This window comes from Athene noctua, chromosome 1 (assembly GCF_965140245.1).
Source record: "Athene noctua chromosome 1, bAthNoc1.hap1.1, whole genome shotgun sequence".
In the NCBI taxonomy this organism is placed as follows: domain Eukaryota; kingdom Metazoa; phylum Chordata; class Aves; order Strigiformes; family Strigidae; genus Athene; species Athene noctua.
In genome coordinates this window covers 1553623-1565535 of record NC_134037.1, presented here as the reverse complement: position 1 = coordinate 1565535, position 11913 = coordinate 1553623, and positions in this window count along the sequence as shown.

The following is an 11913-nucleotide window of genomic DNA, read 5'->3' as shown; positions in this document are numbered from 1 at the left end:
CTTCTCTCCTGTCCCCTCCTTGCTCCCCACCTCACAAGGGAGCAGCAGCATGACCAGGATGATGCTCTTCTTCCAGGGAGAAGCTAGAGGTGATCTCACTTGGCTCATCGGGGGTAGGAGTTTGTAGGGTCTCAGAATAGCAAAGAAGGGGCTCTGCACACCTTTCCATCCACCAGTGACCAGCAAATGCCAGTGTGGGGGTGCAGGAGGGGTCTCATGTGCCTTCACTGTCCTTCTCTTACAAGAACAACATCTCCAGCCCACCTGAGCCAGCCTTCCTCTGTGTTCCTCCTCGTTAGGCTGGGTCCATCCCTGGGCATCCCGCAGCAGTCCCGGCCAGAGCCAGCACCACAGACACTGCTGGGGTCCGGCGCGGCGTGACTGTTCACCATGTCACGTCCTTCTCCTCTGTTACCCAGGGCTTTTACCAAAGCACAAAGATCTGTCCCAAACCTCAGAGATCTTTCCCCGCTGCCGGGTGGGTGCCAGCAGTGACTCCTCGGCTGAGCCGGGCTCCCGGCAGGTGCCGAGAGCCTTTGCACTCTGCGTTTGGCAGGGGAACGGGTCCTTGGCAGCAGCTCGCAGCTCGGCCTGCCCTCAGCCAGCCAAACAGCCCTGTTGTTGTTGCAGCTTGCTGGGCTTTACGTAAACCCAGCACAGCCCTGGAGAAATCTTCCTGGCGTGAGGAGGCAGAGGGACTTGCAGGCAGGAGGACAGATCCCAGAGCACCCCCAAGGTTGCTGTGCCTCAACTGAATCGCACCCATTTTGGGGTCCTGCTGCCACGTTGGACATCCTGGGGAGGGAGAAGATGCTGCTCTGGGGTGCACGGTGCTGGGAGCACAGGGCTGAGGGGCACAGCGGCTGTTCCCCACCTCGAGCAGGCACAGGGGGTGGCAGCCCCTCTGGAATCAGGCTCAGTGGGGTATAACCCCGGCCAAAGGCAGGCAATGCCTCCAGCTCACCCAGCCCGGGGCGTGCCCGGCTCCATCCCACCCCCGGGCAGGTGCAGGGTGCAGGGCAGCTTCAGAGAGGTGCTCAGGGATGGGGGATAGGACACGCTACCACTTATTTCATGAGCAGAAATGCTCTTATTGTGGCTAGGCTCGTGGTGAGCGGCGGGGGGGGTCTACACCCCATGCCCATGTTAGCTGCATGCACAGGGACCACGGCGGGGGTGAGCACGGGCAGCCACACGCTGGGCACCAGCTTCTCCCAGATCCCAGCGGTGGGAAGCACAAAGCACCCCCGAGGGATACTGGTCTGCAGGAGGTAACACAAGCTGTGCCAATCCTTCTGCACCCTTTCCTGGCTGCGCACGTGGCACGGCAAGATACCAGGCTTGGGCTTTCGGACTGAGGGCTCCAGATAAAATGTTTTGGTCCTGAAAACCACGCTGCTGGGGAGCCTGCTTCCACCCAACCTGCGATGCTGCTGAGGTGAAAACAAACCACCCCTACGCCGGGGTTATCGGCCACTTGCGGAGCTCTCCCTTGGCCTGTTTCTTGCTTTTGTGTGTCACTCGAAATCAGAGCAAATGCTGGGTTTTCATTGTTTTGACTGCATTGCTCTATATTTACATTGCTTTTAGTTTATTAGCATTCTTGGTTCTGTCTTTTTGTGACAGCAAAAGTATGTACTTCAAATGAATCACAACATGCGTTTTGGGAAAGTTTTCTGGTGGCTTCCAGTTTTCTGTCAGCTTGATCTCGGCCCGTCAGAGCGTGTGCTCTTTAAAAAGCACTCGCAGAAGAGAATTCCTCTGCTCACCAGCCCTGCCAGAGCACGGGATGTGAAAAAGCTTCAGATCAGCTCTGGCAAGTCCTTCCTTGCCCCATTTTAAGCTGAATAACAGGTTTGCTTGATCTACTTAAATAATGAGAGTCTTGTCGTTCCTGTAGCCAGCTAAAAGTTTTACATCTATTTGAAGCCCAGCAACTCGTCTTCCCCCGCTGCCTAGAGCGAGAAATCAGCATCTCGCGGGGTGGTTCATCTCACCCTGCTTTAAACCCTGGGCAGAGGATGTGCTGAATCACCGAGCTCCTTCTGATGGACGTGGGTTTGGGAGCTCTCCAAGAGGGCAGTAACCTCCTGGAGAAGGGAAGATCTAAGAGCAGGGTCTGCTCTTCCCAGCAGCGCTGGATCCAGCAGACAGCGTCTGTCCAGAGCCTCCTTGTTCCTGCAGGACCTGGGCTGGGAAGGTCCACGGCGCCCGAAGGGCTGGGGTCAATGAAACAGCTCCGTGATTTATCAGCAGGGCTCATAAATGAATGATGAAGCGTGCAAGCTTGTGCCAGGAAAATGCTTTGCCCGTCAAACTATTAAAAAAAAAAGTGGTTTATTACATCTCTGTACTCCTCAGCCACGTGGTCACCTTAGCCCAAGGTGGGATCGAGCAGCCTTGACAAGACCCTCTGCCCGTAAAAGCGTCGCTGCAGGAGCCAGACCAGCGTTGCTGGGCTGAAACTGGGGTCCACGGGGTGGATTTGCCCCCTAACACCCTGCAAGAAGAGCTCTGCATTTCATCCAGGCCAGTTCTGCTCCCTCTTCTCTGGGAAAACAGCTTGGGGAGGGCTCGAATCCCACGTGCTTTGGCACAGGACCTACGCAGGAGCAGGCAGTGATGGGGTCTGGCAGCACCCTGCAAAAAATTTCCAAGCAGGGATCCGGGGCTCTTTTTTGGGGAGATTTGCTGCGCGTGAACATGGAGGGCTTTGAGATTTCTTCTGACAGACCTGCCTCTCATTCCCGTCCCTCTTCCCTCTGAGGGTTCACCCATGGGAGAGGACGTCAACGCTTCCCTGACGATGGTCTCCAGCTTCCCTGAGATGCCGAGGCAGTGCCTGTTTGCACGGCAGGGAACCGCCTGCATCTCACGGGACTGGGAGCAGGACTGGCTGCCTGCTCCTGCTCCTGCCACGCCACTGGGAACCAGCTAATTCCCAGCAAAAGACCCTGAGAAGGACTTAAAGAAAACTCTGGGTCTGAAGAGCATCCGGGATGAAACCACTTTTCCTAAAATTTCCACCACACTGCGGGTTTTTCAGCCTGTGCTTTGGGACATCTGTAAACTACCTGGAAGTGTCCAGGCAGGGGTAGGGCTGTTCTGCTCCTGTCCCAGTCTGGGGCTGTCCCTGTTCTCCAGGAACAGAGACAAAATCCTGGGCCAGGTGAATTTTTGATCCCACCCAGTGCTGCTGTCAGGAAGTTTTTCCTTTCCTGCTACTTCTAGATGTCTATCATTAAGCTTCAGGGTTAACAGGTTCTCTGTTAAATCGAGGAAGCCGCAGGCATCACCAGAGCAGGGGAGACTGAATCTCCTCTCAGCAAATTAAGGTGGCTGATTTGGGGGAGCAGCATGCCTGTCACCTTGGGGTCTGTTGTAAAAATTTTGCTGCTTCCCCAAGGTAGATGCTGGTCTGATCCGTGTGTTATTCCCAGTGCCTGGAAAGAAGAAATCCAGGCCCCAGATTACCCGGAGTGATGCTTCCCTCCGCTGGTGCCGAGATCTGCTGGCCATGGCCCAAGGGCTGGCAAGCTCCCCCAGCCTCCAGCCCTCCGAGCAGAGAGCTCTGAGCTTGGCCGGGGCACCCCAAAACGGCCGGGTGCTCGGGTGCTGCTGTTCACCCCAGCTCGGGGAGAAGCTGGGCTGAATGGGAAAAGCAAAGGAAAAAAAAAAAAAAGAAAAAATATCCCCAGAAATGAACAAACAACCCTGCTCCTCTCGCTGAGCCCGGGATCAGACCTCCGTGTTCCTGATGGGTGAATAACTTACAGAAAGACGATGTATTTATAGCATCCAGCTCATGAGTTTTTAATTAAAATTCCATTTTCTTTTGCTCCAGATGGCACGAACGACCGTTTTGGTGTTTTCGTTGGGTTTTTAAGGGATCACGTGACTCTTGCCGGGCTGGGTTTGTTTTGGGGGTGCGGAGTGGGGTCGGTTGGGGGGGGGGGGGGGGAGATGGGGGGGTCCTCGTGCCCTGCACAGCGCATTGGCTGCCTTTATGGATTTGCTGGGGTGAAGGAGAAGGTACCTCGCTCCCCCCTCACCTCTGCAGACAAGTGTCAGGTCCTCGGGGACCGCGTCCACCCAGCCGCCACGGCGGGGAGAGCAGCTCGCGGGGCAGGAATGGCTTCATGTCAGAAAAAATCAGATCAGGAAACCAAGCCATTTACCGGAGCTAAATCGAGCTGGCTGGAGAGGCTGATGATGCATTAGGGAGCAGCGAGGCCAACGAGGCCGGCACGGGTGCGTGCTGCCGGCCCACGCTGCTGCCTCGGGGTGCGGGGCACCCCACCATCCCCGCCGGGATGCCCAGCTGGGATGCAGGCAGGGATTTTCATGGCCACTCTCCAGCCTGAAGCACCCAACGATCCCAGGGAGCCTGGAGCAGCCTCCTGGAGTCTCTCTGAAATGGGGGGATGATGGGCTGCTCAGGGATTTTCCCTGAGAAATCACTTGCCAAAACAATGAGCTGGTGCAGGGAAAGTTCCTGCTGGTGCTGCCGGGCTGGAGGAAGGGCAAAGCGGGAATGCCCAAACCCAGCGGCACAGGGACGTGGTGAGAGGAGAAGACCAAGTTCAAGTCCTTGATCTGGGTGTTCTCCTTGCAGGAACCCTTCGTGCAGACCTGGGCTGGTTTGGGTGAGGAGTAACCAGGGCAGCAGGAGGGGGCTGAGCATTCAGGGGGGTGATGCCCCAGGATCTGTGAACCCCGGAGTTGAGCCCTGGCTCTGCTCCTGCTCTCCAAACCCCTTCCAGATGCATCACCAGTATGGGAGAAGCCCCAGCCCCCCCAAACCAGGTGAGGGAGCACCAAAAGGACTTTGCATCTTGTTTCTGCTGTGTGACTCCCTTCTGCAGGAACACCCGAGACGTCTCGTGGAAACCTCCCAGCTCAGTGGCCCCATTAAGATATCCCACACAGCCCCGGCCATACAATGAGGAGCACGGTGCTGCCACGGCTCCTGGCACCTCCGTGTGAACCCCAGCAGGAGGAACGGGTGAAAATACAGCAGAAGCTCTGCAGATGATGGAGTGGGGCTGTACAGCCTGTTCCTGTCCCAGGGAATAAAGCAGCATGGTCTGGGTGAGGTGTAGGAGTCTGGATCCCGTGGTCTCAGCTTAGCTTCAGAGCCTAAGGTCCTCTGCAGGACACTCCCAGGTTATGCCACTGCTCAAAGCACCCAAGAAAGCAAAGGAAACCCAAGAAACCTGGACTCAAGGTCAGCGTTAGGCCTGGGCTGCCCAGTCCCAGCACTCAGAACAGGACCTGGCTCCACCGCTCCAGTCGTGCTGTGGCTTCCTGAGTTCATTTCAGCACTGCTGGTGGGAGATGTACAAGGGACCATCCCTCCGACCTGGGGTCTCAGGGGACCCTTGGTTATTGTTCTGCCTGCAAAACCCCTCCCGCCCCATCCCACCTCATCCCAACAAATCCCATCCCATCCCAGCACTGCCTACGCCCACACATCCCATCCCAACTCATCCCACCCTAACCCATCCCATCCCACCCCAACACCTCCCATCCCATCCCAGCTCATCCCATCCCAACTCATCGCACCCCAACCCATCCCATCCCACCCCAACACCTCCCATCCCATCCCTACCCATCCCATCCCATCCCATCCCATCCCATCCCAACTCAACCCATTCCATCCCTACACATCCCATGTCAACTCATCCCATCCCAACTCATCCCATCCCATTCCAGCTCATCTCATCCCATCTCTTCCCAGCCCATCCCATTCCATCCCATCCCACCTCAACACATTCCATCCCATCTGAACTCATCCCATCCCAATTTATCCCATTCCATCCCATCTCATCCCAACACATCCCACCCCAACATCCCATCTCACTTCATCCCATCAGTGCCAGTCCCCACCCAGGAGACCTGGGGGTGTGAGGGCTGCCGGTGCCCCTGGCCCCCTGCCCAGGCTGCCCTGGGAGAACCCCAAAGGGGGACAGGGTGCCCTGGGAGGCCCAGGCCAAGCAGCCACCCCCACGATGTCCTTTCCATTGGGCAGTCCCCAAAATGAACACGCTCCCCTGACCCCCCCTTGCAGGGGTCCTGTCCTGACCCCCTAATCCATGTCCCATGATGGGGTGGGAGCTGGCCCCACCTCTGTTTTCCGCGGACACGTGAGGATGGGGAACCTGAGTGCTTTCCCCTCCCAGCTCCTCAAAAATATCTGGGGGTGTTTTTTGTGGTGTAAAGCAAATTTCCACACGACCTGCCTAAGGGTGGTGGCGGGGACGGGTGGACATGGACCCCGGCCACGGGCGAGGAGGACGGTGCTGCCCGCAGGAGCTTGGCAGCGCACCCCTGCCCCGCGGGACTCGGTGTCTGGCTGTCAGGACAGAAATGCATTAGGATCCCGTGAAGACAAAATAAAAAGCCTTTTGGGAGTGACTCGGCAGCACAGCCGGAAGAGAGACAGCACAGTTTGCTTTTTAGGAGGTCTCTTTGGTTTCTTTTTTTATTTTATTTTATTTTATTTTTGGCAGCTGCGATGGCAGCAGGGAGGGAGTAAATGGCCTTGCTCGAGCCTGGATGCATTTGTGGCTTTCAAGAGGCAGAAGTGGCCGGAGTTTGAGAGTCTCTGCGCTGCGGAGGGCATGAGTCACAGCCGGGCAGCGGCTGCGGAGGGGAGGGAAGGGGAGAGGGAGGGGCTGCAAGCCCAGCAGAGTGCTGGGATGGAGGAGAGGGGTGCTGGGATGGAGGAGAAGGGTTTGAAGAGCAAGGAGGGGGATGGAGGAGAAAGGAGTTGGGATGGAGGCCTAGGGTTGGAGGAGCAGAGTGGAGGAGCAGGGTGCTGGGATGAAGGATCTGGGTGCTGGGGTGGAGGAGCAGGGTGTAGGGATAGAGGAAAATGGGTTGAAGAGCAAGGAGATGGGTTGAAGGAGTGGGGTGCTGGGATGGAGAGGGGTTTGAAGATCAGGGAGGTGGGATGGAGGAGCAGGGTTGGAGGGAGCAGGGTGCTGGGGTGGAGGAGCAGGGTGCTGGGATTGAAGAGCAGGGTGCTGGGATTGAGGAGCAGGGTGCTGGGATTGAAGAGCAGGGTGCTGGGATTGAGGAGCAGGGTGCTGGGATTGAGGAGCAGGGTGCTGGGATTGAGGAGCAGGGTGCTGGGATTGAAGAGCAGGGTGCTGGGATTGAGGAGCAGGGTGCTGGGATTGAGGAGCAGGGTGCTGGGGTGGAGGAGCAGGGTGCTGGGATTGAGGAGCAGGGTGCTGGGGTGGAGGAGCAGGGTGCTGGGATTGAGGAGCAGGGTGCTGGGGTGGAGGAGCAGCTGTCAGGGCAATCCAAGGGCCGATTGCATGAGCCCTCACCGGTCTGCTGCCAGAAATGAAGATTCTGCTCCCACCCTGCTTGTCCTCACCCCGGCACAGGGAGTCGGGCAGGGTCTGTCTCTGCTCCCCTTCCTCAGGCCCCTTTTAACACCATCCTCTTCCTCTCAGTGGTATCTGGAGTGGCTGGGGGGGGGAGGCAGTGACTTGGGAAAGGATCCAGCCCCTCTCCCCCCTCACGGGGCTGCTCCCCTTTTCCGTTTTCCCTGGAAGCAGAGAGCTCGGTCCCTTCCCAGAGCCGGGCCCAGGGCCTCCAGTCCCGGCTCTGGCAGCGGGACGGTGCCTCAGGTCCTGCACCAGGGGCCAGGGCCCGGGAGAGGCTGCGAGCGGTGGCCAAGGATGCTCCTGGGGCTCATCGCAGGGACCCCGCAGGGAACCGCGAGCGTTTCGGGGGGCTGGATGCTCCCCAGAAGGAGAGGCGGCCTCTGCCTTTTCCCAGCCGGCCCAGGCTGCGGTGGTGGGCGCCGCGGCAGCTGCGGGTGACAGCTTGTGTTGGGTTGTGTTTGCTCACACCTCGCCGCTCCGGCTGGCGGGGAGCGGAGCTGTGCCGCGGAAACACCGGCACCCCGAGAGCCGCCGCACCCAGCCAGCCGCAGCACCCCACGAACCGCAGCACCCCACAAACCGCAGCACCCCACAAACCACAGCACCCAGCCAGCCACAGCACCCCACGAACCGCAGCACCCCACAAACCACAGCACCCAGCCAGCCGCAGCACCCCACAAACCGCAGCACCCCACAAACCGCAGCACCCCACAAACCGCAGCACCCAGCCAGCCGCAGCACCCTATGAGTTACAGCACCCTGTGATCTGCAGCACCCCAGAAACTGCAGCACCCCTGAGCCGCAGCACCCCTGAGCCGCAGCACTGCTGAGCGGGCACGGGCAGAGCGCCCATCAATCATCGCTCCAGCTCTACTCTTCAGGTGCAAGGAGCCATCAGGGGGTGCCGGGGTCCCCTCGGGGCGCCCTCCCGGGGGCTGGTGGCGGGGCGAAGCGCCCGTCCCCAGGGTGACCCCGGCCTGTCCCCACCGCCGGCCCCCACCACGCCGAGCCGCTCTGGGATCTCCGTCTCCCTGCAGAAATCCTCCCAAACACTCCCCAAAATAAGTTTGCTTTTTTTTCCGGCAAAATTCCCCCAAAATAAACGGGCTTTTTTTCCGGCTGAGGAACCACCCAAATTTGGCACAACCTGGTGATTAAGCGCGCGGGTGCTCAAAGGAGCCACGGATTTGGGAAAGGTTCTGCTGGCGGCAAAGAAATCATCCCTCTGCCTCCTGCGTGGCCATTATTGCAGCTTTTTTTTTTACACACTTCACCTCCTGGGGAAAAAAAAAAATATATATTTTTTTCCTCCTTTTTCTGTCAGATGCAAACTGGATGCACTCAGCGTGGCTCTGCCCCATGGGCAAGGGTAGCCTGGCCCCCGGCTCCCTCCTCTCCTGCCCCCCTGCCCTTTGTCGCCCCAAAACCAGAAATATTCCGGGGGGACACACACAGGTGGGAGACCACGAGGGCAACCCCCCACCACAGGGGAAGGTCCCCTGGGTGTGAATTTGGTGCGAGCGCGGAGCCCCGTGCCCTGTGCCACAGCAGCGGGGCCGCCACATTAAATAATTCCTGGCAAAATTCGATAATTTTGGCACCGTCACCCGTGTCCGAGCCCCGTTGGGGCAGGATTTGTGTGTGTGTCCCCCAGATCTAGACATCAAGGCAGAGCTGGGCGCTGTGACCTTAAATAAATCCCACCCAAACTGAATAATTTTGGCGCCGTCACCCATTTCCAAGCCGCGTTGGGGCAGGATTTTTGTGTGTGTGTGTCCCCCGCATCTGGACATCAGGGCGGAGCCAGGGCCGCGACATTAAATAATTCCCATTTAAATTAAATAATTTTGGCACTGTCACCCGTCTCCGAGCCCCGTTGGGGCAGGATTTGTGTGTGTCCTCCCCCCAGCTCTGGACATGAGGGCAGACCCAGGTGCCACAGCATTAAATAATTCCTGTCAAAATTAAATAATTCTGGCATCACCACCCATTAAATAATTCCTGCCAGCCGTCACGCATCTCCAAGTCCCGCTGGGGCAGGATTTTTGTGTGTCCCCCCCCCCACACACACATCTGGACATCAGGGCAGAGCCAGGGGCTGCGATATTAAATAATTCCTGCCAAAATAAAATAATTGCATTAAAATTAAATAATTTTGGCATCGTCGCCTGCCTTCGGGTCCCGTTGGGGCGGGATTTTTGAGTGTGCGTGTCCCCCCCGGTGGCAGGAGGGCGGGGGCCCTGCGGCCGTTCCCCGGGAGGGACGTGGGTGTCCTGGGGGGGTGACACGCGTCACCGCTTGCCGGCAGCTCGGCTGAGGTGCCAGCACATGTGCGAACAATTGTTCCCCGTTTCGGGTGTCAGCGGGTGACAAAACCCCGGGGTCACCGGCAGAGGCCAAGCTCCGGCCTTTTTCCAGGCGGGGGGACGCGGCCCCGCGCCCCCGGGAGTTCGGGCTTTGGGGGGTTTCTCCCCAAAACCTCTGCCAGCGGGCTGGAGCTGGCGGTGGCGTCCCCGGGGACGGGGCGGGGTGGGAACAACGCGGGCGCGGGGTCACACGCGTGTGCGTGATGCACGGCGGGGGGCGCGTGTGCGCGGGCGTGAGCGGCCACAGGGGTGGAGGCATGTGCGTGTGTGTAAATGTGTGTGTAAGTATGCGTGTGCACATACGTGCGTGTGTGTATGTGTAAATATGTGCGTGTGTGTAACTGTGTGTGTAAACACGTGCTTGTGTGTAAACGTGTGTGTGTAAATATACGTGTCCATGTAAATATGTGTGCGTGTAAAGGTGTGTACGTGTGTAAATATGTGTGCGTGTACATATGTGTGCATGTAAATGTGTGTGTAAATATGTGCATGTAAGTGTGTGTAAATATGTGTGCGTGCAAACATGTGTGTAAATGTGTATGTGTACATGTGTGTAAATGTATGTGTGTGTAGATATGTGTGTGAATGTGTATGTGTGAATATGTGCTTGTGTGCAAATGTGTGTGTGTCAATATGTGCACTGTGTGACTGTGAGCGTGTGTGTGCAGGCACATACAAGTGTGCGTACAAGTGTGGGGGGGGTGCGCTTGCACACGGGTGTGTATGTGTGTACGTGTGTGTGTGAGTGCATGTGTGTGTGCACATGGGTGCTTCTGTGTGTGTGTGTTTGTGTGTGTGTGTGTGCACGTGTGGCCAAGGGGGTGCACACGGGTGTGTGTGCTTGAGTGTGAGCTTATGTGTGCATGTGCATGTGTGTGAGTGCACGAGTGTGAGCGCATATATGTGTGCATGTGTGTGTGTAAGTGTGGGTGAGGCGGTGCATGTGCACATGAATGTGTACATGTGTGTGCAGGAGTGTGAGTGTGTGCAAGGGGGGGTGTGAATATGCACGTGTGTGTGTGCAAGGGTGTGTGTGTGCAAGGGTGTGTGTGCAAGTGTGGGTGAGGTGGGTGCGTGTGTGTGCCTGAGTGTGAGCATGAGCGTGTGTGTGTGCATGTGCACATGTGTGTGTGTGTGTTCAGGAGTGTGAGTGCCTGTACGTGTGCACACATGTGTGAGTGTGTGTGTGAAAGTGTGGGCGGGCGGGGTGTGTGTGCACACGGGTGTGTACATGTGTGCAAGAGTGTGGGTGCGTGTATGTGCACACACGGTCCGTATGTGTGTGAGTGTGGTGATGGGGTGTGTGTGCACATGGGGGTGTGCACGAGTGTGTGTGTGCACTCACGTGTGCGTTTGTAGATTGTGTGTGCAAGAGCGTGAGTGCATGTATGTGCACACACGTGTGCATGTGAGTGTGGCGAGGGTGTGTGTGTGCACATGGGGGTGTGTGCATGAGTGTGAGTGTGTGTGCACACGTGTGCACATGCATGTGTGCGAGGGGGATGCACACGGGTGTATGCGTGAGCGTGTGTGCACGCCCACGAGTGTGAGCGTGCCCACGTGTGCACACGCGTGTGTGCGTGTACCACGCGCTCACAGGCCCGGCCGAGCGGGGCACAGCTGCACGCGTGTGCCGGGGCTGAGCGCGCGGCCGCGCACACGCGTGTTCACACGTGTACCAGCGCGTGCACAGGCGTGCCCGGGGCTTGCACGCGGGGGTGTCCGTGTGTGCGGGAGTGTGGGACGGGACCGGGAGCCGCGGGCTCGAGTCCCGGGCCCGGTGCCGGTGCGGGTTCGGGTCTCCGTGGCTGCGGGGCCGGTGCCGGTGCCGGTGCCGTGGGGAGGGTCCGGGCCCGGGGCCGGTGCCGGTGCCGGTGCGTGTCCCGGGCCCGGTGCGGGTTCGGGTCTCTCTGGCTGCGGGTTCGAGTCCCGGTGCCGGGTTCGGTCTCGCTGCGGATTCCGATCCCGGGGTCTGCGGGTTCGATTCCCGGTGCCGCTGGTTTGCGGGTCGGGGTCCCGCTCCGAGCGCGGTTCTGTCCCGGTGCCGGCGGGTGCGGGTGCGGGTGCGGGTGCGGGGCGGTGGTGCTGAAGGACAGCTCCGCCCCCCCCCGCCCCCTGCACCCCCCGCCGCCCCCCGCCTCCCTCCC